Raw genomic sequence first — 26,114 nt, forward strand, 5'->3', positions numbered from 1 at the left:
AGAGTGAGTGAGCAAGAGAGTGAGTGGGTGAGTGAGAGAGTGAGTGGGTGAGAAGCATACAGAGCTGACGCTAAGCCGGCCCCGACTGACCTCTGAGATGCCTGTTTTACTGCTGCCATTACTTATAATAAGGAAGCCGTTTGTAAACGCACTCTAAATTGTAATTACTTGTGCAATCACTCTGTTTAGTCTCTGTCCTCCATAGACTGTGGTTCTTAAAGATCCTACTTGCCACAGACACTCCACCTTCAGCACAGAGCACAGCACCCAGCACACAGCAAGGGCTCAGTCAATATTGGTTTCAGCCCACAAAGATCAGATTTCTTTTATTTTTCTCTTATCTGAGTTTCTTAGCAGGAAAGTCACCAGTGAGAAAGTGAAGCCTTAGCTGTTCCCAGGTGGGAATTTGTGTTACCAAAGCTGAGTGGGTATAAATGAAGAGATTTCATGGCTCTAAGTGGCATGTTGTTTAACCAGAAATATGGTTTTGGCATAATATATGTACGAGAGTACTAATATTTCTTTAAATTTTTCAAAGTTGGAATTCTCAGGTTTTCGAATAAGAATTTCACAAGATTATGGCAGACCTACTCTAGACATCTTGTTTTTAAAGTTCGACTTTTAGCAAGAGTATGCGCACTTTTTGTAGTCTAGGAAGGTTTTCCGGGAGGACGGCAGGGATATCTTTGGACCCAAAATTCCCGGAAAGGACAGTCTCTGGTCGATTTTAAGCCTCTGCATTATCTAAATATCTTAGTTGTATGTAGTCTCTTCCTAATGCTTGCTGATAACTGATGAACTAGGAAACTCAGTAAAAGTGGCCAGCTGCTGTTTATAAAACCAAATGATAAAAAATTCCCTGCATGAAAATAATGTGCAGACAGAAGTAGTTATTGTTCAAAACATAACTGCCGTGTTTACTGTATCTCCCCGTGAGGGCTTAGCAGGGTGAATCTCAAATGCTTCAGAGAAAGTTGAGAGCTACTTGCTTTTGGAAAGAAATGTGGGTATATGTACACAAAACCACCAGAACATTCTAGAAGAGCCTTTTTACAAAGGTCTCTCCTTTTAAAGAGCTCCACCGGGAAGACTGAAGATGTGGGAAGGACCAATTATTTTTTTTTCAAGCACAAGAAATTCCAAGTGCTAGCTAAGGATGCACTGTTGGGAAGGTGGCATCATGACGTCTGGGCTGTGCTCTCCAAGAGACCTTCTGATCCTCTCGACAGCGATCTGTGGCGTCTGAGAAATGGTACCGAACCATCCTAGGATAGACGAGAATAATCAGGAACTTAATGCAATCAGAAGCCCCGAAGAGTGAAGGGAAGCAGCATTTGGCAAAGCCCACGGATCTCCTGTAAATGAATCTTAATCGCATTTATCAGTCACTTGTGCTATCTTTATTACAAAATTTGCATATTTATGACCGTGTAAATATGTTTAACAGTAAAATTACAGTGTTTATGGAAGTCAGCTTCCAAAAAGCACATACCCCTTTGGTGGAGAATTATGTTTAAAGACTAAGAAATTCCAGATGCTTCTACCGGTCAGCAGTCGCTTGTAGCCTGGGGGACAAGTGACTTCTCAGCTCGAACTCTCCTGCCAAGTAGCAGGACGTGAGAGAATGCTTGACATCAAAGACACGTGTGATTTAGACAGTCTAGTTTGTGTAAAAATAGATCACCAGCCAGGGTATTAGTAGCCTTTTGGGGCCAGGTACGATTTAACTACCTCCTTAGAATAAATCATCAACCCCACTTTGGTTGACTGTCCAAGCAGGTGTACCCGTGATGGACAGGTTATATTAACTTGACATGAACGAGATGCACCCGGGAAGATTTAACTTCAGCTGAGGAACTGCCTCCAGCAGATTGGCCACCGGGCATGTCTGTGGGCATTTACTCAGTTCATGTGGGAGAATCCAGCCCACTGTGGCTTCTGCCACCCCTGGTCAGGTGAACTTGGGTTGTGTAAGGAAACAGGCTGAGCAAGCCGGTGAGTGGTGTTTCTCTGTGGCCTCTGCTTCGGTTTCCTGCGCTGGCTTCCCTGGTGATGTCCTGCGGATTGTAAGACATAAACCCCTTCCTCAAGCCGCTGTTGGCCAGCAGAAAGCAAACAAATATACGTTTTTTTCTTTTTTTACTTTCTCTCCCCCCCCCCCCCATGTAGAGGGCAGAGGACACCTTGAGGAGTCAGGTCTCTCCATCTACCACGTGGGTTCTGAACTCAGGCCTTCGGGCTTGGCGGCAAGTGCCTTTACCACTGGGCCCACTCTCCAGCACTGCTGGGGTATTTTCAATCTGTTGCTCTTTGTTTATATGAACCAAACTTTCAAACTGAATATCCCATCTTGAAAGAAAATAATGTGTGGGAGAATGCCTTTTTAGTTTTGTAATCTGCACTTATTTGTGTGCCTGTGTGTGTGTGTGTGTGTGTGTGTGTGTGTGTGTGTGTTGGGAAAACTTGGTTTGCTGTCTTCTTCTTTGCGAAGGTAAACCTATGAAAGGGTGTTAAAGGTATTTCCCCCTTTGGAAGGATTAAAATATGCTTGTTGACTTGGAGAATAAAATTTAATAGGAAAGTACAGTTCATTTTTGACTTCAAAAAGAAAGAAAGGAAGGAAGGAAGAAAGAAAGAAAGAGAAAGAAAGAAAAGAAAAAGCTTGTAACTGAGACGTGTCTTGGTGATTTTTTTCTCCTCTCTGTCCTTTGTTGAAGTGGACACAGGGACTCATTCATGTAAGTAGCTCATTGGACAGGTACAACCTTGTTCGTAGAACTGTGGCAGTATCATTCTTGCCCTCTGGCTACTTCCTTTGAATTCCTAAAATATTAAAAAAATGGTCATTTCCTAAAAATTGGGTATAGAGCCAAGTCCTACTATACAGTGGTTGGGGCAGTCACCATTATTCAGCTAGGGCCTCCGGACCAGGACACCACGCATTGGGAGGATAATTTAGAGGTGCCAAGGTCACTCACTAGGCCCCCTTTCGGCACTGTCCAGTGCAGGAGGTAGTCTTTCTCTGGCTTGCTGTAACAAAGTCAGAGAAGCTCTGTTCCATCAGGTACTCAGGCCTGAGGCTACAGCATTCTGGGGAGATTGATAAGGGCTCTTTTATGGCCACAATGTAAAGCTGGGGCTGACAAATTCTTTTAGGAGCCAGAGGGTAAATACTTGAGGACTTGTTGGCTCTCTCAGCCACAGCTACTCTACCACGGTTGCCAAAACCAGGTGTAGAAAATGTCATTTTAGATGGTGGCCGTGTTCAAGCAAGGCTGTTTTTGTGGAAACAGATTTTAGCCTGCTGACCCTCCTCCCCCCAGTATAGAATAGAGCCTGCTAGCCTCTCTTTAAAGTTCCTGGTGACTTCTTATCTCCAGAGTCCTTCGGTTCCCCTGTTCATTGAAAATGGTGGGTGTGGCTTAGCTCCTGAGTCAGATAATCCCAATCAACCACTGGAGTCCTGACTCTCAGGAGGCCCTGGGGCGTGGTGGTGCTACCTGCAGCCCCTGCTGTAGTGAGCGTTTTTACAAAGTGAAGGTCAGCCTTCAGTGTACTGGAAGGCTGGAAGGCCCTTTCTGAAGCCTAGTAAAACAGGTCAAAGTAATCTTGAGTGACAATCATCTAGATGGCTATTTAAAAAAAAAAAACTTTGTTATTTTTGTTGTTGACATTCTTTAAAACAAGGTAATTAAAATTAGACAGGGTCTCAGGTTTCCCAAGCTTGTCTGAGGGTGACCTTGAACTTCTGACCCTCCAGCCTCTTCTACCTGCTGGGATTACAGGAGCAGGAGCGGTTGGTTTCTCAGGCAGCTGGGGAGTGAGCAGTCTGCCAACTGAGACTCACTGGGCTTGTGTTTTGTTTGTTTTAGAGGGGAAAGATCTCTTTCTACATCCTTATATACTAACACTTCTTTGGAGCTGTGCCTTTTAGACTGTGGTAGACTAACTGTATCATTATTGTTATTATTGGGCCCTGATGCTCCCATAAACTGTAGTAAAATTAATACAAAAATTAAATAAGCAAAGATACTCAAATACTGCACCCCGTAGTTTTTCAATAACACACACACACACACACATGCACACGTGCACACGTTTCTTTTTAAAAACATTTTTATTTCCATTTATTCATTTTGTGTGTGTACATGTGCCCTTGTAGGGTCAGAGGCTGACTTGTGATCACTGTTTCTCTCCTGTCACCGTAGAAATCCTGACTGTTGAACTCAGGTACCAGCTGGTCGACCAGCACCTTTACTCTCTTAGCCATCTTGCCGGCCCAAGTAACAAGGTTTCTGAAGGCTTATTCTCAATTTTTCTGATTTTCTTAGCAGGCTGGTACTGGCCATGGGCCACACTTGTAGCACTAGATTGGCAAGAAACAAGTTCATGGGAGTTCATTTAATATGCTATGCCAGTCTCTCCTGGATTGAGTTTGTCCCTCTTTAATAGTTATCAACTATCAGTGAAAGGTATCCACTGAGCCAAGCCCACGTTCCTTCAGTGGAACTCTACAATGCTGGGTTACTTCCATTGAGACCTGTACATTCTTATGGAGAACAGGCCTCTGGAGGTGGCCCTGACTCGCAGCATCTCAGTCAATGGGGAATCCCTTGGGTTCCGTCACTGAAAGTTCACGTCTCACAGAGTGCGGTCTGCAGACCCTGGGTAGTCCCCCCCCCCCACCCCATTCTTTGTTCTGGAAGCATCCCCCATTATCTTTGTTAGGCCATGTATTTTATTGCCACTATCTTCTCTAGCTCCCCCATAGATCCATGCTTAACAAGAATGGGGGTTACCTTATCCTCTGTTTGTCCCCTTGACTCTGGTAGACTCACTGAACCCTGGAAAGGTGTTACCGTGTGAACATGTGAGTGATGATGTCCTCCAGGCCTCTTACCAGCCTGGCATCCTCTCTCAGCCTGCTCTTCAGTTAGTGAGGGCCCCTCTCAGAAATATAACCAGATTGGACTGGGGGAGGGAAGGGGGAGTCACTGCAGAACACATTGCTGTCAACTCTTTTTCGGTGCCATAACCCAAACAAGGGCTGTGTATTTTGGGAAGTAAAGTGTTTTCCTCTTTCCTCGCATTTTGTTGCTGGAGCGTTGGAGGCAGCCAACATGGTGCCAAGACCCTCAGAGTTGTCACACTGATTTCCTGGAAACTCTCAAGGCCACACCTTAAGTTAGTTGAAACCCAAGGACATTGAGTGTAGATTGCCACGTTGTGGGAGAGGAGGATGAAGTGTGGGTGCTTGGCTGGGCCAGGACGTATTCAGTGTTTGCACGAATATAGGTGATCACTAGTGTAGTAACCATCTGTGGGGATATAGACTCTGAATGATAACTTTGAGGGGATCATGAAAGGGATTTAGGGTCTAATTTGCATTCTAACAGGCCTTTGAAAGGAAAAACATCTTCCCCAAATAAAGTGATAGTCTGTGGTGGGTTAGTGTTTTTGTTTGTTTGTTTTGTTTTGTTTGTTTGGTTTTGGTTTTGCTTTGTTTGCGGATGAATTGTGAAGTTAATAACATTGATTACACACTGACTTTGGTCACAATGTCTAGTGTGTAATCAATATACCACCTCTCTGACCTTGTGTAGGTTACTACCTTTTTTGAACCTTATTTTTCCTGTCTGTGAAATGGGACTAGTGATAGCACTGTGGACCCTACTGTGAATTTAAACATGACTGGAAGTCTTTAGTGGCACCAGTGTTTCTTAGCTTTAGTATCACTTGATGTGCATAGGTTGTTAGCATAGAGATGTTTTTGGAAAGAAATGACTCCCTTCAAAGAAACAGTAACTTCCAAATGGAAGTTACTTATATGTGCAGAATTTTAATTTGTCATATTTCTGCCTTTCTCACATTCTTTATGTGCATTGGCTTCTTCTTTGGGAAGTGGGTTTTAACTTACAAATATTTAAAACTAAAATGTGATTTATAGTTTACTAAACAAATTACTTGCCAAGCATGGTCTCAGACCTGTTATTCCAGAACTCAGGAAGGCTGAGAATGGAGAACTTCTGGGAATATAAGGCCAGCTTGGGCTATGTAGGGAAACTCTGTCTCAAAAGCAATAAAATTACCCCAAGCTTTAGTAAATCAAAACAAACCACATGGAAATTCTAATTCAATGGAGTTAGAAAAATTTAGAATGGATTGTGGGGGACAGGGAGACAACTCAGTTGATAAAGTACTTGCCCTGAAAAGTTACAAAGTCTATCAATATAAAATAAATGAAAAGTTAGTATATCGAGTTGAAGAGATGGCATGGTTATAACTGAGCAAATGCACATAGTTTTGGTGAATAGAAAAGTGCTGTATTTTAGTTGTGGTTCAAAGACCTCCCCCTTCCCCCATTTTCATTGTTTGTCATATTACTGTGATATTTTTATGACTGAACAATTTAAAAGACCAAATATAAGAAACATAAGTTGGTGGGGCAGTGGTGGTGAACACCTTTAATCCCAGTACTCGGGAGGCAGAGGCAGGTGGATCTCTGTGAGTTCTAAATAAATAAATAAATAAGAAATGAAACATAAGTTGTTCTCTCCAATTGGTTAAAATAATAAGGTAGTAAAAATCCTATTTAATCTAAGCATATCTAACAAATAGCTGCTTTGTTTTGCTTATAAATAAAATATTGATTGAAATCAAGTGAGTGCTTTGTCAGTTAACGACCTGAGAACAAACAGGTCCCCACCCTGAGCTGCTCATTATCCAAATATTAATTATTACACAGGTCCAGGCTGCTTTCTTTGAAGTGCCTTGTCTCTACCCTTGCAGGCATTTCAGGAAGGCCATGTTCAAGGCCAGTGAGAAGAGAACAGGACAAGCCTCTCTTGTGCTCAGCTCTGAGGGGTCCCAAGAGCATATGCGGACTACCTAGTTAGCAGCCCGTGGACTCTGGCTTACCATGTGATCATGGGCACGGCGGTAGCCTGGCACACACCTGCCGTGCAGGGTGTACGGGTCCACCTGCCAGCCCTATTGTTCCTACTCTGTGTCAGTCTGTGCCCAAATGTCTTCATTTTTGGATGGCACCATCCAAACAGAAGGACGGGTGGAGCTCCTGAAGGGCAGGAGGAATCTCTCTTCACGTCTAGTATTGCAGCGCTGCTCCTGTTTTGGGTGGGTCTGCCCTCTGCGCATCCCAGGCCATCCCCAGAGCTGCCCTTCACCCCACACACTGTTACAATAGCACAGGTAGTTTACCATGCTAAATCTTCTCACCAGAAAGCAGGAAGAAAACCTTGATTTTTTTTTTCTTGAAGCATCCATAATTGTTCTTGTTCTGATAACCAAGTGCCTTCCTAAAGAAAACACAAACAGTTCTGACTAGAAGGAGGTGGCATTTGGTATCTGCAGAACTGTTGAGCGTGTAAGAATGCTTGTGGCACAAGCATTCGTCCTCACATTGGTAGCCCTCCCCACGACTTGCACACCAATCATCAAGGATGTGTTTTCTGTGACATTTCCTTGGATGCATATAGTCAGAAATATGGAGTGCATTAATCGCCAAGAGTTTTATATTGCCAAGTTGAATACTATTATTGGTTTTGATTCCATGATTCCAGTAGACATCTTTTAAAATGCTACCATGTCTCTGTGTGTGGTAGGGGTGCACATGCCACAGCCTGCGTCTAGAAGTGAGAGGCAGACTTTCAGGAGTCTGCCCACTTTTTGTAGGTTCTGGGGCTTGAACTCAGGGCCTTGGGTTTGTGTTGCCAACACTTTACCTGCAAGCCATCTTGCCAGCCATCTGGTAGATTTCTTTAAAGTGTGTTTAGTTTTTAATTACATTTGTTTTTTGTCTCTGTCCCTCTCTTTCTGTGTGGGTATGTGTACGTGCATACATGTGTTTGTAGTCTGCCTGCGTGTGTATATGGAGGTCAGAGAATGATTGCAGCAGTTGGTTTTCCTTTCCACTGAGTGGATCCGAGGGATGAATGCAGATGGCCAGGCCCTATGGCAAGCGCATTTACTCAGTGAGCCACCGCACCAGCTCTCCAGAAGACTTTAAAACCAGCTGAATAGGCCAGGCCGTGGTGGCGCACGCCTTTAATCCCAGCACTCGGGAGGCAGAGGCAGGCGGATCTCTGTGAGTTCGAGACCAGCCTGGTCTACAAGAGCTAGTGCCAGGACAGGCTCCAAAGCTACAGAGAAACCCTGTCTCGAAAAACTAAAAAAAAAAAACAAACAAAAAACAAAAAAAAACCCAGCTGAATCGTATGAGACCAACAGGGAAGGTTCAGCTTTCTCCTGATACCATGTTATGTGCAATAATTTGGCAGAAAAAAAACGAAGAACTTGGTAGAGAGAAACATTTTACTATTTTAAGTGCCAAGGTGTCCGAACTGCTAGAGAGAATGGATGTGTGGCTTAGGGTTGTGTTCTGGCTAATCCAAATTAAAATGAGTCTACTCGGTTTTCTAGGTATATAATATAATGGAAATAATCTAATCTTTTTTCACCAAAAGACATCTCAAATTTATACTGTTCTTATTTGAGAAAAAATAAGAACACTTACTTAAAAGAATGTTTCATAAAATAGAAATGATTCAAAAAATCCTTCAGAAGAAAAGAGTCAACATGAAATGACCGAAAGTCAGCAGGGTGACATGGAGACTGAGAGACACAGGAAGCCAGCTCACTTCCATTTTCTGTGTGCAGTTGTCCAGGGAGATCCCAGCCCACCAGGAAGGGAACTTGTTGATGTCAAACCAGTGGGTGGCAGGCAGGAAGCAAGGGATGCTGGCTCTGGTGGATGGGGAGGAGATGGAAGAGGAAACTGCTTATGTCCACTGGGGATGGTGGATTTGACAATGGAGGAGGACAGAGACAGTCGGGTGGCCAAGAGACTGAAGTAAGGGATATGTGGCTTACCTGTGTCAGAAGTGGTAGCACCTAATGTTCATTGCCCATTGTCACCTGGGTCATCATATGCTTAGGGTCCGTGCTTAGGAGCAAGTCCGACCTATGAGCTATTTCAGCGCCCTCCATGGCCCCAGGTGATGATAAGCCTTGGTTCAGACCATGGAACCTGCTTTGAGACAATGGGGGTCTCCCTGCCTACTTGAAGGATCCCAGATTTCCTTTTAAGGTGTCCAGGCCTTCATCCTTAGGGCCCATCATGCCCCCTGCTTCAGAATTTGCAGGTAATGTCCCAGGAAACTCCATGTGTTCTGATAGAGTTCTGTTATTTCATCTCCCAGAGATCTTGAACTATTGAGGCTTTTCATTGAGGCTTGTTCACTGTGAAAGCTTTTACGGTCCTCTGTCAGGTGAACGTTTGGGCCCTCTTTAGATGTGTTACTTACAGAGTTGGTGCCCCCTCCAATTCAGATGGAGAGACGCACACCAAACTGTGTAGCTTCGGTTGGCTGCCTCCTTTCTCCTCTGGACTGGTCCTTCCCATTTCCCTGTGATCTTTTCTCTAAGCAGTGGCCAGGCCTTCAGGGTTTCACACATATTCCTTCAGACCTGTGGATATGCTGAGGCATTTTCTGTTGCCCTTAACACTGTTTAGTTTGTAGCCTTATCTACTTATGTCTTTATGATGGATTGAGTTTCTGCCTAGGGAATTAGTGGTTGGTTTGTAGTATTAGACCCCGAGACATCATAATCTGAAGCCTTGCATTTTTTTTTCATTCCCAAATTGATTCATTATAAAGCATGACGGACCAGATCACAGCTGGTTATATCCAAAGCATCTTGCAGCGTGGAGTTTCATATTCTCCCATGGCAGGATAAAACTAGACAAAAGGTTGGCATTCTACTGGAACCTATTTCTTGGGTAGAATGGTGTTTTGTTATTACCAGTAGAAAAGAAATAGCCTGGAAGTGCCGGAGTTAGTAATATCAGCGCTCCCAGGACACACCACCCAGCTTCCTGCCGTGTTCTTGATACCAAGACTTGAGCTCCTATAGTTAAGAAATTCTGTCGCAGAACCATAACATCTCACACGGCCCACAGTGCAGCTCATGGCCAGATCGTATCCTCATGTCCCTGCCGTCTTTACTGCAGTGAACTCCAGGCAGCCATTATGGATGCGAATGGGGAGGTCACCGAGGCTATGCCTGGTGACGAAAGAGAACACAGCCTACTTACAAACTCTTCTCCCCCTTTTTAGACTTTTGTTTTCTATGGTCCTCGAGCCCACACCCATTCTCCTCCATCCATCGGGAAAACTTTCCCCTTGGTGCACACACAGGGAGGAGGTATGACAATATCATCCTGTGCTCATGGTGGCACCCCAGTGCCCAGGCCAGGGCCAGGCACAGAGTGGGTGGCCAGGGGCCCCCACCCATGTTCGTGTAAAAAGGGAATATGTCACAGACAAAGCCACATTTGTGGTCCCGAAGACTCACCCATTACACCCTGCTGCCTCATCAGACAGTCCAACAGCAAAGCTTTGAACTCCTTCCAGGATTCTTCTGGGAGCAGTTGTGGCCTGGGCTCTGATCCCTGCCCCACCCCTCTACACCAGTAGATGGGGAAGTGGTGTATCTCCTGTGAATTCTCTGGTCTAGGTCATAAGTCACGGGAGCAGCTGCTGCCGTTGCTGGGAACCGTGATGCCCTTCAAGTCTGGAAAGATTCACTGTGGTAGAAATGATGCAATGTCATAGCGCAGAGCTTAGGTGTGGGCAGAACACAGTGGCCTTGGAGGGTTAAAAAGAACCTAATTGTCCTGAAGTGGACAGGGTGGCAGAGAACACATCTGACCACCAAGCTGGATCTTTCCCGTAAGGATAATACTTAGTACTTGACGAGTCTGTGTTGAAGCAGATAGGCACGTCCAATCCTCGCATCTAACCTGTGCCTGGCACACAGGCACGGAGGATGCACTTGCTGGATAAGGACTTGTAGTAAACGAAGGTCATAAGAATGCCCACTTGTCGTTGAGTCTTCTGCCTCGTCTTCATTTGCTCTTCCTTGTCTCGACAGTCCTTCCTAATTGGTTTGCAGGGTCTGTTCTGTTCATTCCTTTTCCAAATGGCTTCAGACTCAGATTTGTACTTCCCAGGGGGCTTTGCTGGCATGCGCCAACATCCGCTTCCGGGGGGGGGTCACAGGTGCTCTCAAGTAGCCAGAGCTATGGGGGACCATGAAGAGAGGGAAGGGACTGGTGTGTCAGGAGCCCCGCTGACACTTGGTTGACAAAGTGAGAGCCGGGGCCAGGGGAGTGTGGGTTGGCTGGAGGTTACAGGTGAGCCAAGCACACAGTAGGAGGTTTCCCTGTATGGTGTGTTTTCCCTCACGCTTGCTGCAGGACCTAATAGCAGAAGTTTGAATTTGAGTTCCATAGTAGGAAAAGAAAAAGTTCATGTTAATTTAAAGGACTGTGGTTTTGTTGGTTGTGGGAAGCCAGGGTAGCGGCTGAACGTTGACACTGGAGCTATTTAAAGGAAGCAAGGTTGACATCTGTGTGGCTGAGCCAAGGGTGTAGCTTCTGTTTCCTTGCCCCCACCAGTAGCTAGCTGCAGCTACGACAAGGGGGCAAGAGAGCAGACCCAACCCAAGTGGCACCACCTGCCCTTCACCAGGGCGACATAGGTCCCATCCTTTGAGGCTTTCTGCAGGGTCACGTTTTCTCTGCTGGGGTGGGGGGCTACAAAGAGCTGTTACATTTTGAGGCGAGTGTCCCCAGCTTTTGGTGCTCACCACAAACCACTCCCATAGAACTTGGTTTCCACTTCATGTCCCCAGCCCTGTCTCAGGAATTACAGTGAAGCCTCCTTAAAAGCCATTTCTAGAGGGAGCTCTGTGCTCTGCTAGGATGGGGCAAAACCTCTGCTGAAGGCCATGAGGCAGAAACCACTGCCTTTCATTTGATGGAAGCTATTACTCCGCCGGGGAACCAGGCCTCAGCCTCTGGTTCTTTCAGGCTCTCACGGACAAGGTTTCAGCTCGTTTATCCATGCTCTGGCATCTCTCACAGGCATCCTGACTGCCAAAACCTGTGCGCTTCACTTCCCCGCCTGGGCTGTTATCAGAGGACGAGGACGTTGGCCCTGCTGCCCTGAAAGCGGTGGCCGATGCTCTCTCTGCTGCTCCCCTGTGCCGTTCGCGCGTGTGGCTCCAGTGAGCCCAGTCTCCTGTCTCATTCCTCTCTCCTGCCTTCTCCAAGCCTTGTGGTCACCATGCCTCTCTCCCCTTTCTCATGAAGCTTTTCTGTGACCTCCATCAAAGCTGACCCTTTCTATTTGAGTCTTTCTGTCCCTTTCTCTCTCCTTCATCACATGGCTGTTTATGGCGGGTGGGATTACCATACCTCTTTGGACCCTTGGTACATGGTCAGTGTCTTTTAGAATTTCTGTACAGGGAATGTGCATTGAACTGATTAATATTACTGATAAATTTTTAAAGTTTGGAGCATATTAATATATTCAGGAAAAGAAATATGGGCAGTAGAGGCAACTCTGTGCCCCACCTTGAAAACTGTCGGCCAGGGCCATGGCAGTAGTAGGAAGAAGTTCATTCCAGAGATTCTGGTAGACACTTTCCCCAAATTCAATCATGTCACTTAAAAAAGAATGTTACTATCAAAGTAATACACATGTGTAATTATTTTTGTGCCAGTTCATGCGTGTCTTCATGTGAGTGTAGGTGTGTGACCTGTGCGTGGAGGTCAGAGGTCAGCCTGTGGTGCTGTTCATCAAGTACTGTCCAATTTTTATTTTTTTGATTTTATTTTTTCTAATTTCTTGAGTCAAGCTCGTTCACTGGCCTAGAACTTGCAATGTAGGCAGTTGGCTAGGGAGCGCTTCATGCTTGTCCCCTCAGCATGGAAACTGTCGTGCCTCCATGGATGTTTTTATTTTTGTTTTTAAATAATTATTCTACTTGAGAATTTCATATATGTATATAATGCATTTTAATGAAATCCATCCCCCATTTCCTCACCTCCAACTCCTCCTCTAGGCCCCTTACCTCTATTATTTCCCAGTTTCATGCACCTTTTTTTCCTTTTAGGTTTGTTTTTTGTTGTCTGTGTCCCCCCGTGCCCCCTCCCCCCTGCCCAGTCAGGGTTTCTCTGTGGCGGCTTTGGAGCCTATCCTGGAACTAGCTCTGTAGAGCAGGCTGGCCTCAAACTCTGCTGGCCCACTACTAGGTTTCATGTGTTTTTGTTGTTGTTTTAAAGTCCATCGAATCTTCTTGGTGCTTCCCATATGTGCGTGTCTGTAGGGCCATCTATTGGTATCCTCCAAGGGACCACAAACCTGAAGAAAGTGACTTTTTTCCTCCCAGAAACCTCCAGTGACTGGTAATTCTTCAGCCAGCTAGAGTATGATATCACGAGCCCCTCCCATTGTTTGATCTAGTGCACGGGCGCGTCACAGCTACTGTGAGTTCACGTGAGCAACCACCCTGCTGTGTCTGGAAACCGCTCCTCTGCCTCCTCTTTCGTAGTCCTCCACTTCCGGACCTCTTACGGTCCATCTAACCATTCTAACCCCTCTGCCCTTCTAGGGCTACACGTTTGGCTTCTTGATGTGGGTTCTGAGGACTGAACCTGGGTTTTCATGCTTGTAAGACAGTTTGTCACCCACAGCATCTCCCCAGCATAATCTCATATAAGTAACTATATAATGAGAGAACACCCTTTTCCTCTCTTCCTACCTCAAGTCATGAACTAGAATGCCCACCATTTTTCTTAAATGTTTTTAATCATTCTGCTGGTTGTTACATCTCTGAATTCTACAGTTTGATCTTTAACAGGGCTAGTGAAAACCAGCCACTGAAAATGGAGAATCTGGGTTGAGCGTAGGCAGGGTAGGGATAAGGGTAAGAAGTAGGGGTTTCAATATGATCAAAGTGCATTGTATAAAATTCTGAAGGAATTAATGAAAGTGTTATATTAAAATGAGAGTCACCTATGCAGCTGCTTTTTTAAAAACCAATTTCATTATAAAAATTATTTAAAAAGTATTCTAGACCAATTTCTTTAAGCTAGCGTATTGTTTTTCTTATTTATGGTGTGACTTGCACATGGGAGGCAAATTCTTTACCAGAGCCAACACCCATCCCGCCACGCCCTGCCACGCCCCCGCCACGCCCCCTCCTCATATTCTTTGCCTCTTACGAGTATACTGTATGGGAAATTTATCACACTAGATTTACAAAACCACAACAAACTCTTCATGGAACTCTATAAACTTACAGCTTGCTCTCTCTGAGGGTGGACTTAGAAAGCAATCGTGCCCTACCCCTGGCCAGCGTTCCAGGAAATGGGGGTTGAGGAGGGGCGTGCTTTTAAAAAGGGGGACACAATCTACGTGCTTTGGTTCTGAGAGGAAAATGGCTGCTGGTGGTAGAAAATTTAAGTTGGGAGGTTGAGAATTTAACGCATTTAATTAAAAGTACTATGCTAAAAGAAATTGCAGCAATTATATATTATTAAGGTAAGTGGTGGCGAGGCTTTGAAGTTGTTTGCCGTGTCCCATTATTTTCCTTGATTGCATGCCAAAATCTGAGGTGGAGCTGGGCTGTCAGTTATGCAGCGGGTATTCTGAGGAGCAATACGGTAAGCCCTGGCATAAAATTAGAATCTTTGGCTTCTTGGCTACCCACTTAAACTATCACCAGATGAATCCAGTCACTCGCCGTGAATGATATTTTCTGAATATGCTGTTTTCTATGCCCCCACCCCAAGTAGACGCTGCTTAGCTTATTAAAAAGTGAGTGCTATATATTCAGTTTAAAAAACAGGGTATCATTTTGAGCTTGAATGGGGCTTCTGTTTCAAGCTGAAGTAAGTGAATAAGGAAACTGGAGATCTGAGAAATAGTCCTGCGTGTGTTATCATCAGCAGCCCAGGCTTGATCATAGGTGGCTTAGAACTTTAGAAGGGTGATAGATGGCAGGGCCATTTCTGGCTAAGACAGTGCAGAAATGTACTTTTTTTTTGTTTGTTTGTTTTTGTTTTTCGAGACAGGGTTTCTCTGTGGCTTTGGAGCCTGTCCTGGAACTAGCTCTGTGGACCAGGCTGGTCTCGAACTCACAGTGATCCACCTGCCTCTGCCTCCCGAGTGCTGGGATTAAAGGCGTGCGCCACCATCGCCCGACCAGAAATGTACTTTTACTAGTGTCCCTGTAGGTGACAAGGGCTTCAGTGGAAAGAATAGCCTTCTGGGTAAGAGTTCACGTTTCTGTGCTTTCTCGGTGCCACTCATCAGGTTGCGAAGGTTTCCCAGGTGCCTGTGACACAGCTGGCAGCTAGGATTTGACGGATGGAAATGGCTGGCAACGAACAGCTAGCAGGTCTCATTCCACAGAGGAGAAGCCTAATACTAGAAAAGCCAAGAGGATTGCATGCAAGCCATCGTACTGGCTCTTTTATGTCAACTTGACACTGAGGACAGTGGTCAGATAGGAAGGAGCCTCAACTGAGAAAATGCTTCCATAACATCAGGCATTGGGCTAGCCTATAGGACATTTTTAGTGATTGATTTGGAGGGTCTCAGCCCATTGTGGGGTCCCCTCTGAGCTGGTGGTCCTGGGTTCTATAAGAAAACAGGCTGAGCAAACCATGGAAGGAACAATCCTCCATGCTTCTGCATCAGCTCCTGCCTTTGGGTTCCTGCCCTGACTGAGTTCCTGTCTTGACTTCCTTTGATGATGAACTGTGATGTGGAAGTGTAAGCCAAATAAATGTTTTCCTCCCCAGGTTGCTTTGGTCATAGTGCTTCATCACAGTGACAGTAACCCAACTGGGAGAGACGCCACTAGGTGACTTTAGCCATAGCCCTCCCTGCACATCCGTCTGCAGCATTTTGCTGTTATTAGATCAGGGTATATCTGTGCATTTTAATAGCTATTCTTTCTTAGAACTTTGTTTGCAGATACATCTGACATTGTTGTGGGGTCTTTTACACATTGGGAAGCAGCCATTTGTTCACTGAAGTAGATTATTTATTGAGTACTTGTGTTCCAGACTCTTTTTTAAAAAGATATTCTTGGGATAAGGTGACTTTAAAAACTCAGTGTTCAGACAAAGACTAGAGCCTTTCTTTGGCTCTTTGTAAACAGTTTCTTATTCCATAGGGAAGTTATCATGCCTTCAGAGAAAATAGATTTCATGATGTACAGAAAGTGTGATTGAATGGGACAGAGAACTTTGGGCCTTGTGCTATCCAGAGTAGGAGCAGTTAGCTAAATTTGACTATTCAGGTTAGGATGTCTACCTCGACTGTTTCTCAATATACTTTTTTTTTTGTTTTCTTTCGTTTTTGCAGAGAAAGTGGGTATTTATTAAGTGGGCTATGGAGGGGAAAGAGGGAAGGGAAGAAGGGAGAAGAGCAGAGAGGGGGCAGAGAGAGAAAAAGAGAAACAGAGAGATAGAGAGGGAGAGGAAGGGGAGAAGTGGGGAGAAGGGAGAGAGGCAGAAGCTGCCTCTTCAGAAGAGAGATGGAAAGGGTCTCCATATTATTCTTTTAAGATGAATTTTCTCACTGAACCTGCAACTTGTCAGCTCATCTAGACAGGCTGGCCAGCAATCTAGCTGCCTCTGCCTCCCAGCACTGGGAATATAGGCACGCACTGTTATACAGGATTTTTACATGATCCCTGAGTTCTAGGGATCAGGAACTCAGGGCCTCGCACTTGCATAGCCATTTCTGCAGCCTGGTCCAGGTTTGTTTTGTCAGACCTAAGTCTCTGAGTACTGTAATGGTCAAGACTGTCCTTCATCACACACTCAGATGTCACCTCTGTGAGCCTGTCTCACCCATAAATGAGGGAAGGAGGAAGTGGAGCATGTGACCCTGAGTTGTTATGGGATCAAGTGACCTATTAGCCTTGAATATGGCCTAGTTCCTGGAACACAGTAAGTGCTCAGTTAATCACTCAGGTCAAATAATGGACCAATAATTCAATGATGGTTCAAATAATACCCACACATAGTGCCTACTTAATAGTATACCACAGAACATCCTGGTTGAGAGGAGAAAACCCAGGTCATGGATTTTTGAGCATCAGAAGAGAAGGTATGGATAGCGTCAGAAAGCGTGAGTTCTCCTAGAGATGGGCCTTCTCACGTGGCTACCGTTGATAACTCACAGGGACAGGACTGTGTTCCCTTTGAGTTTCCAGTCCTGGACCCAAAGTCTCCAGAGAAGCAGTGAGGAAATATTCACACATAAAGCCGACTGTGGATGTGAGATTGCCATGTGGGAAGGACTTCATCAGATGGGACAGTGTGGATTCCAAAGGACCTATGTCTATTGCTCTGCCTAAGCTAGTTAAACTGTCCCGATCGAGTGTTTGTAAGTCCAGATGTTTACGTGAAATCTCCAAATGCCCGGTGTTGGCTGAGTTTTTGTTTAAAGCTCTGTGTATGGCAAGCAGAATGTGTCTGTGCATAAGTTTATCTACGTCTAAACCACTGTTGGGTGTTTTCTTGTTTAAAGCAGTATGTCCCAGGAGCCTTCTAAAAGTGCCAACTCTCTTGTTAGTTTGTAGTTGCTTCATTGGGGTTGTCCCTAGTCAAATAAACCCGAGGAGCTATAGTTGTATGATCCAACTAATTAAGAAAATACTTCTTTATTCATTTGATTCTTAAATCATTACTTGATCAGAGAATGCTGTGTCCAACAGCATAGCCCAGAAGATATTCCTGGGCGCACATTTCCTGAGTGTTTGTGTTCTGGACCGTAGGCTGATCTCTTGAACCTACTTCCCTCATATGTGGGATCTTAGGGCTGAGAGAGATGGCTCAGTGGGTAAGAGCACTGCTTTTTCTTACAGAGAACCTGGGATTGGCTCTCGGCACCCACATGGCAATTCACAACTGTCTGTAGCTCCATTTTCAGGGCACCCCGTGACATCTTCTGACCTCTGTTAGCATTGCATGCATCTGGCACACATGCATACACGCAGGCAAAACATGCACACACATAAAAATAAAAAAATATTTTAAAAGTGGGATCTTAATGTTGGGAAGGAAATCATAATGTTAAGTTATTGATAATCCTTTTTCAATGTAAGTGACACTCTTGAATTGTTTATTTTGACAATACTAGATTTTCTGCATTCATTCATTCATTCGTTTTTGAGACAGTTTCTGGCACGTTTGGGAAAGAGTGAGACCCTGGCTATATTGACCAACCTGTCATTAACCTCTCAGGCTCTTGAATGCTTGGTTTGAGGTCTTGTGCCATCATGTCCAGATTTTGACTTTCTGTTTCAAAACGTAAGATCTCAGTACCCCGAAGCTTCTCTCTAGAACACATGTACTATTTGGTGTTGCTTTCTGTAGCCATAGACACTGAGCCAGTTACTTTCCTTTGGGAATCAGGCAGCTATGGGTCTTAGTATAAACCTCTGCTGCCAGATGTAGGGTGATAACTATAGGGGAAGCTTCAGAACTGTAGCCATGGTCCGCAGAGCACAGCTCGGACATCCCGCTTTTGCTCTGTCTCTTCTCCAGTGTCATAACAGCTTGGTTACGTAGAGAACAAAGGGATATTTTTACCTTATCAATGAAATCTCTGCATGGTCTGGGACAGGAAAGGCAAACTTTACTTTTTTTTGCATACATGTCTGTTAAGACATTTTATTAAGTTCTCAACAAGAGACTGTAACACCAAATTGTTTAGCAGAAATCTGTTCAATTGAGAGACCAAATGGATCCAAGGAAGATGAAAATTAAATACTTAATCAAAAGGCACTAAGACACCACCTCAAAGCTACTGCCACAATGGTAATAGGCTAGGGAAGACTACACTACAGCAAGTTATCTAAAAGTTAGCAGCTACATAGCAAGAAGCAAGTCTGTCTTACACAAGATTATGGTACAAGTACAATGATTGCTGAGTCCAAGATATTTTTGGCTAGGAAAAGGTCAAGATGGCTGAAGGTAAAGCCAAAAGGAAAGGAACCGGTGTAGAGAATTCAAGCTATAAACAGATGGCAGTGGATCAGGCTTCTTCCTCCCAAAGGTTAATTACTGCATTGAGGTACTGCCCTGCCTAACAGGGTGCTCAACTACTGGAGCTATGCTTAAGGATGCTCAGGGCTCTTGCTATAGTTTAGCACAAACCTCTGAAAATGTATCACATATGGGCTGACTTTGTTGCTATGAAGAAAAACCCCAAAGCATTCCCGAGCAATGGAGTCAATTATGTCCTATGGACCTTGTGGGATAGTCTCAACAGTCTATACCTCTTTCAGCAGCTGACCTCTAGTTAAAGCTGCAAGGCTCACAAACAAGCAAGTCAGGATGAAACAACACAAGTAGGACATCCTAGCAGTTAACCACATTCTGTCTTTTTCCAATTTAGGCTAAATTCTAATGCATCTAGTGTGGGATGTAAACATCTACACTAGAGCGAGCTGGGCCTTCTGCTGAAATCAAATACCAAGAAACATGAGGGATGGAGTTGGTTTATTTTCAAAAAACTCCAGAAGTTATTCTGTTATAAAGGAACATGGCTGAACAGGTAGGAGACAGACTCGCCATTGTGGGTTCTTCTGATGGCTTCTGCAAGGATCATGGAGATGTCAACCACCTGTATTTTGGCGCAGTGTTTCATCTTATCCTCCTGAGGTATGGTATTGGTGACTACTACTGCTTCAAAGCATGCGTTGTTGATGCGGGAAATGGCTGGGCCAGAAAGGATTCCATGCGTCAGGATAGCATAAACTCGGGTAGCTCCAGCCGAGAGAAGTTTGTCAGCAGCATGACAGATTGTACCACAAGTGTCAGCCATGTCGTCCACAAGAATAGCCACCCGATCCTTGACATCTCCTACCAGCACCATGCGGTCCACTTCATTGGCCTTCTTCCGTTCCTTGTGAATCAAGGCAAAATCCACATTCAATCGGTCTGCAATGGAGGTCACTCTCTTGGCTCCACCAGCATCAGGTGAGACAATAGTACAGTTTCTCCACTCAGAAATATTCTCCCTTATCCACTCTAAGACAGCTGGCTCTGCATATAAATTGTCCACTGGGATATCAAAAAAGCCCTGAATTTGAGATGCATGTAGATCCATGGTGATAATATGATCCGCTCCTGCGACAGACAGCATATTTGCAACAAGCTTAGCCGAGATGGGAGCCCGGCTCTTATCCTTTTTATCCTGGCGGGCATAAGGGAAACATGGCATGACTGCAGTAACCCGGCTGGCTGAAGCAATCTTGCAAGCATTAATCATGATTAAAAGTTCCATTAGATTGTCATTTATCTCACCACACCCACTCTGAACGATGTAGACATCCTCTCCACGTACACTTTCTCCAATTTCCACACAGGTCTCCTGATTGCTGAATTTCTTAGTCACCACCTTGCCGAGCTCCAGGCCCAAGCGGTCAGCAACTTTCTGGGATAAGTCCCGGTGGGAGCTCCCGCTGAAGATTTTGATATTCGGCATTTTGGGCAACTACACGGACGCGCTCTTTGCTCAGTGGTTACTGCCGCTGCGGAGACGGGATACGAAGTCAGCCGGTAGCCTGAACACCTACCGCTCCGCGTTCCTACTCCGCCATCTTTGGCAAACTTTCTTGAAAGGAATTCGCGGACCTTCTGTTTACACAGGGACTTGCGCATGCGCTCAGGAATTGTTCCGGTGGCAACCTCCGTTTCCCTCGCCGGCTGTTTCCGGTATGGTTTCCCACCGGTGCAGCGGTTGCAGTAGTGACGGCTCACCACTTCGTACAGTGTTTCTGCAGCGATTCCATTGCATTGCTCAGTCCGAGGACAGTTAACACATCTGGGGATTTCCGTTTGGCTAGCATTTGGATTTCGGGGAGGAAAATCCATTTGTTTTGTTTTTTCTTTATTTCAAAAATACTTTAAGATATTCATATAGAAATCAGAGAAAGAGACAGTTCAAAAGACCCAGTCACTTGGAGCTGAGGTCTCCAACATTCAGGAAATCAAAGGCTTGAGTTTGTCGGAGGCGGTGGCTGACACACTCAGCCCAGCTGCTTCAGTGTGATAAGAATGCAGAGCTCAATTTATGCCAATCTTGTGTCTGGCCAAAGCTTACTCCCCAAAGTTGATGGGGGAAGGGGCGGAAGAACTTCCTGCGACGCACAGCTAATGTTGGTCTTTCCCAGAGCGCAAATGCAAACCTGTGTGTGGTGTGTGTGTGACACATGCTCGCCAGGGGACTACAGCAGGATTTCCTGTGCTGGGAGGGGAAGCCGGTTGGAAGCCTTTTCATTCATTCAGAAACGTAGAGGCCAGTCCGACAGAGCTTGGCTTCTTAGCTACGGAATCTAATACGATATGGGTCGCATATTACAGTCAGCCCAAGGTGTCTCATTTCGAAGGCGCTAGGTTAGGTATCCTGTGCGTAGTCGTTTAAAAACTCTTTTTGTTAGGTTTGTATATTTTTTCTTTTGGTTTGTATATTTTATGAGTCAGTGTTTTAGCTGCTTATACGAGTGTGTGCCATGCGTGGGCTGGGCTTGGTGCCAGGAAAGGTCAGACGAGGGTATTGGATGCCCTCAAACAGTTATGGATGGTTTTGAGCCACCCACGTGGGCACTGGGAACCGAATTCTGGCTCTCTGCAAGGTGCCCTTATCCCCTGAGCCATCTGCCCAGCCCCCGTGCCCACTCTCAAGGGGGTAATGTAGTTGCTTTAAATGAGAGTGTTCTCTTGGGCACTGAACATTTCCCCTTCTGATAATCTCAAATTGTAATTCTGAGAAACGAATGGACACTTTATTGGACATTTCAGTCTCTGCTCTAAAAAGGAGACATTTCTTCAAAAATTCTGGGCTCTGAGCCGTGATGTGGAGAGTGTCTGGTGTTTTTGGTCACGTGGGCAATGCAGAAGCAAAGGAGTTACCAGAGCCATGATGGAGCTGCTGTCTGGGTCACGTAAGAGAACTGTGAACTAAGTCCCACAGTGGAAGTCATAAAATGTTAAATATATTATATTTTAGATTAGTTCATTCATCTATATATATGTTAGTTCGTCTCTTTGCTGTTGTTTTTGTTTTGAACTTTTCTTTTTAAACACTTAACAGGCCTCTGTATTTTATTTTAAACAGAAATAACTTTGAATCCACACACTTTTGGACAAAAGGTTTGCAGAGGAAGGCTTTCTCGATTTCTTTGCTTTACAGTGAGCCAATGTAGAGGTTATTAGAAGACATTTACAGTGTTTCATTTCCTTCCTTCCTCCTTCATCAAAAAAAAAAACCCAAACAAACCTGATGACGCGTAGCTGCTGAATCCTCTGTTGACTTTACCCATGGCTTTTATTAATATCTGTGCTCTAGGTGCTTGTGACAGGCTCAGTAAGGGACCGTGAAGTGACTTACATAATATATTTCGATATCTTTGTTCTGGTGCTTCCAACTTTAGAAAAAGGCCTTAATAAATGCGAGTCACGGAACCCAGTGCAGAAACAGTGTCATTGACAAAAGGCTTCTGGAGTCCCCGTGCAGCTCCCAACTCCCAGCAGGAGGCAGACAGGTGAGAAATGAAACCCTGTGATAGTCGGTGGTCTAAAGACTTGTACCAAGGATGCCCCCATGTCTGCAGGGCCTAGTCATCCTTTCTGGTAACAGTAAAAGATGAGCTGTTTTGCAAACGAAGCGGCACCTCGTCTTTCTGCCTTTTTAAATTTAAATTAAAATTCAATTACAAAGAAGCAATTATTTATAATTCTGCAGTCATACCTGAAAAGTTGTCATGCATAGTTAATAAAAAGAGGTTCTAGAGGAGGATCTAGTGGTAGAGGCGACCAACACCATTCACTGGTGTTTGTAGACCTGACACCCATCCACGCCTTCTCTTTAAAGTAGGGACGATTGTGCGCCATCCGCTGATGTGGACTGTGGCTCTGGGGCTGTCCTGTCATTTATTTGACAGACAACTTTAAAATGCTGTTACTAGTTAGTGTCCTAGGTGCAGAGAGCTGCAGGATGAGGACAGCTGCCACAGTTGCTCTTCGGAAGAAGCACAGTTCCTTCCTTGTAGGTTCCTTTTGCTCCTTACTGAGAGATACGGAGTCCTAGATAACCCTATTAGTGGGGAAACTCTTAGAAGAACAAAGAGCCACTCTAGGTGGGCCCTGTGCTTTCCTGTGCAGGCTTTTCTTCCCCAAACTGTCAACTCCCTTTGCCGAGCTCTGTGGTCTGGTCTCGCGGTGCCACTCAGTGTACTCTCCTGCCTGGTCTTTTCTACAGTTTATTTGCTGTGTGTCCTTCCCTGTGTGGATAGTATGTGTGCCTGAAGGCTGTGCAAGTTCTCACTGTCCGCACACTGTCACCTCTTTCTGCTTGCTCCTGCTCACACCGGACTCTCGGCCTGCACCAGGCAGGCTTGGCCTCCCTCCGTTCAGCGCTTACCCCATGCCGCTTGCACTGTGGCCTTGCTTCAGCTTTGTTAAGACCTGCACAGCTTGGATGCCCAACTGCCCAGGGGAAGAAAGCTGGACTCTGGCATTAAGTGAGTGTCAAGAAAGAACCTGATGTAAAATTTATAAAGGATCATAAAGAAATCTACCCCACATGAGGAACGATCGCGCTTAGAGGCAGTGGAAGTATTCTGACTTGGGACTTGGCAGGGTTGATTTGAACATCTCTGCTGTGCAGGAAGTCACTTAAAGCTATCTTCTCTAAGGAAATGAAACATGAAGGCTGTAGCCATAGCTCAGGGGTTAAAAGCACACCCTGCTCTTGCAGAGGGCCTGAGTTCAGGTCCCAGCACCTTGGCTCATAACCTCGTAACTGACTGAAGCTCCAGCCCCAGGGTATCTGACACTCCAGCCTCCATTGGCACTGGCACTCAAGCGTACATACTGCCTTATAGTAATTAAAAATAAATTAAAAAAATATTAAATCATGGATTGGTAGCTCCTTGGAGTTAGCTTGCACTTCTACCTCTACTGACCTTTATAGGTTTTGAAAAGTCAAGAAATATCCTAAAACATCAGAAGTCTTCTTCATCTGAAATGACCATCCCCAGCCCCCAGTGGACTCCAGGGGACAGGAAATAAATGAGCTCATTTTAAAGAGCCATGGAAGAGGCAGATAACACCAGCAACATGCTGAACACGTTTACTATGTTCTGGGCACTGTTCCAAGAGCAGGGTTAACCCTTGAAGAACCTGTCTGGGATCCCTCCTCTAGAGATGAGAAAGCCAAAGCCCAGAGGTGACGCAACTTGCCCTGAGCTGGGCAACGTACGGTTCTAGAAAGATCTGCCTTGTGGAAGCAGGTTACCTACACCCGAGGTCGCTGCTCTTTGCTGTGTCTTCAGAGGCATCAGAGGCACTTGTTCAAGAAGAACAAATCCCTAAAATGATGAACCGGATTTGACCGTAAAGAAGGCAAAACAGACCCAAGGCTTCTTTTTGTTTGCTCAGTTTGCATTTAACTTGACCCCCAACTTTGAAACAAGCCCACAGCTGCAGGAAGACGCTGCAACAAAGCCAACCACTGGAAGTGAGTTTGCGTGTTTACGAAGACTCAGAGCTGCTTACTGTCTCTGTCACGTTTGCTCATTTTCTAGGGATGTGGCGGCCCCATCCTTCCTAAACCACACCAGGTTTGCTGAACTATGTCTGGACTTCTTCAATCACTTTAGTGTGTCAGTCTTGACCTCCCAGTCAGATTTTAAACATTTAAAGGTCTTTTATGTCTCAATGCAGTATAAATGGCATTTAGGACAATCACCTCTGTGTTACTTGTTTTCAGAGACTGGTTCTCACACAGCTCAGGATGACCTTGAACTCCTGATCTTCCATATTCCACCACATCCAGCTATCATAGCAATTTGTTTTTCCTTGCAAAGTAGGGTTTTAGTAAGTACTGTGTGCCTGAAGGGATCTTAAGGTGAGGTCATGAATAAACAAATGTATGTGGGGAGAGCCACGCATGCAAAAGAGGAGAAAGAATAATATATGAATCCCTGCGCACTTAAACCGAGGGTTAGCAACAGATTTTAAAATTACTATACATGGTATGTATGTTTGTGTAATTGGCCTTAATAATAAAAATCAGAGTCAGATATCAGGGGTGAAAGTTGAAAGATCAGAGAAGCAGAGTAGCCAGCCACTAGTTCTTACCTCTATAAAATCCTCATCCTCAGAAGCAAGGTGGCAAGACCCTGTCTCTATAAATCCCCAGACTGAGTGTCTTGAGCTCCTGTCTCCTGCCTTACATTCCTCTCTTCATCCAGCCAAATATCCCTTCCTGTTTCCACCTTCCTATTGCTGAGATTAAAGGCATGTGACTCCCAAGTACTGGGATTAAAAGTGTAAACCACCATCTGGCTCTGTTTCTCTTTTAGACTGGATCAGTTTCAAGTAGCCCAGCTCACATGTATATGTTTGTGTATTTGTGCATATGTCTGTCTGTGTATGTGCATATACATGTGTATGTGTATATGCTCGTGAATGCAGGTGTATATTTGTGTGTGCATACACATGTGCACATATATGAGGAATGACAGTGAAAAAATAGAGCCCGTGTTGGAACCACCTGGCTGACAACACAGAGTGCTTTCAACACATCAGATGCCCTGGGATTCTTTCCTGCCCCTCCTGCCAGAGATAACTCCGACTCTGAATTTTGTAATTACTCACTGTGTGGGAGATAATGCCCCAACATCCCCGTGCCTTGTTCCTGTTGTGCTACACCTCCCCAGTCACTGCTGCAGCTGGAAACATCACAGACCACACTTCCCAGCTTCCCTGGGCTGTTGTGGATGATCTGGTAACTCAAGTTTGACCACTGTGGTATGAATAGAAATAAGACCTGCTGCTCTCTCCCTGAGTCCCTGGGTTAGCTGGGCCCCTCCCTCTTCCCTTCCTATTGGTTGACAGGGTGTGCCTTCGTCCTTTTAGGCCAACTGAGCAAACTGTGCATGAGATGTCCTTGACCATGTGACCTTTTGTCTACGTGGGTGACAGTCACTTGGATTATGCAGTTTGAAAAAGAATGTGCTTGACAAAGTAACATGGTCATGTCCTCAAAATCTGAAAGGCATTATGGCATAGATGGACATCTTTCTCATACCCTGGCTTCTTGCTACCTCCCTCTAAAGCAGCAGTTTTCAACCCGTGGATTGAGATGCTTAAGACCAATGAAGAAAACAGATATATTTCCATTACAATTCATAACAGTAGCAAAATTACAGTT

General features: G+C 45.0%; 1 protein-coding gene and 1 pseudogene across 2 annotated transcripts in view; one reads left to right on the top strand and one right to left on the bottom strand.

The window, feature by feature from the left end:
• Srgap1 (SLIT-ROBO Rho GTPase activating protein 1) overlaps window positions 1–26,114 on the top strand; it is a 285,799-nt gene that overhangs the window by 23,367 nt on the left and 236,318 nt on the right. The window lies entirely within an intron of this gene.
• On the bottom strand, window positions 19,037–20,513 carry LOC101996971 (annotated as a pseudogene).

Source organism: Microtus ochrogaster, unplaced genomic scaffold (assembly GCF_000317375.1).
Source record: "Microtus ochrogaster isolate Prairie Vole_2 unplaced genomic scaffold, MicOch1.0 UNK127, whole genome shotgun sequence".
NCBI lineage: Eukaryota > Metazoa > Chordata > Mammalia > Rodentia > Cricetidae > Microtus > Microtus ochrogaster.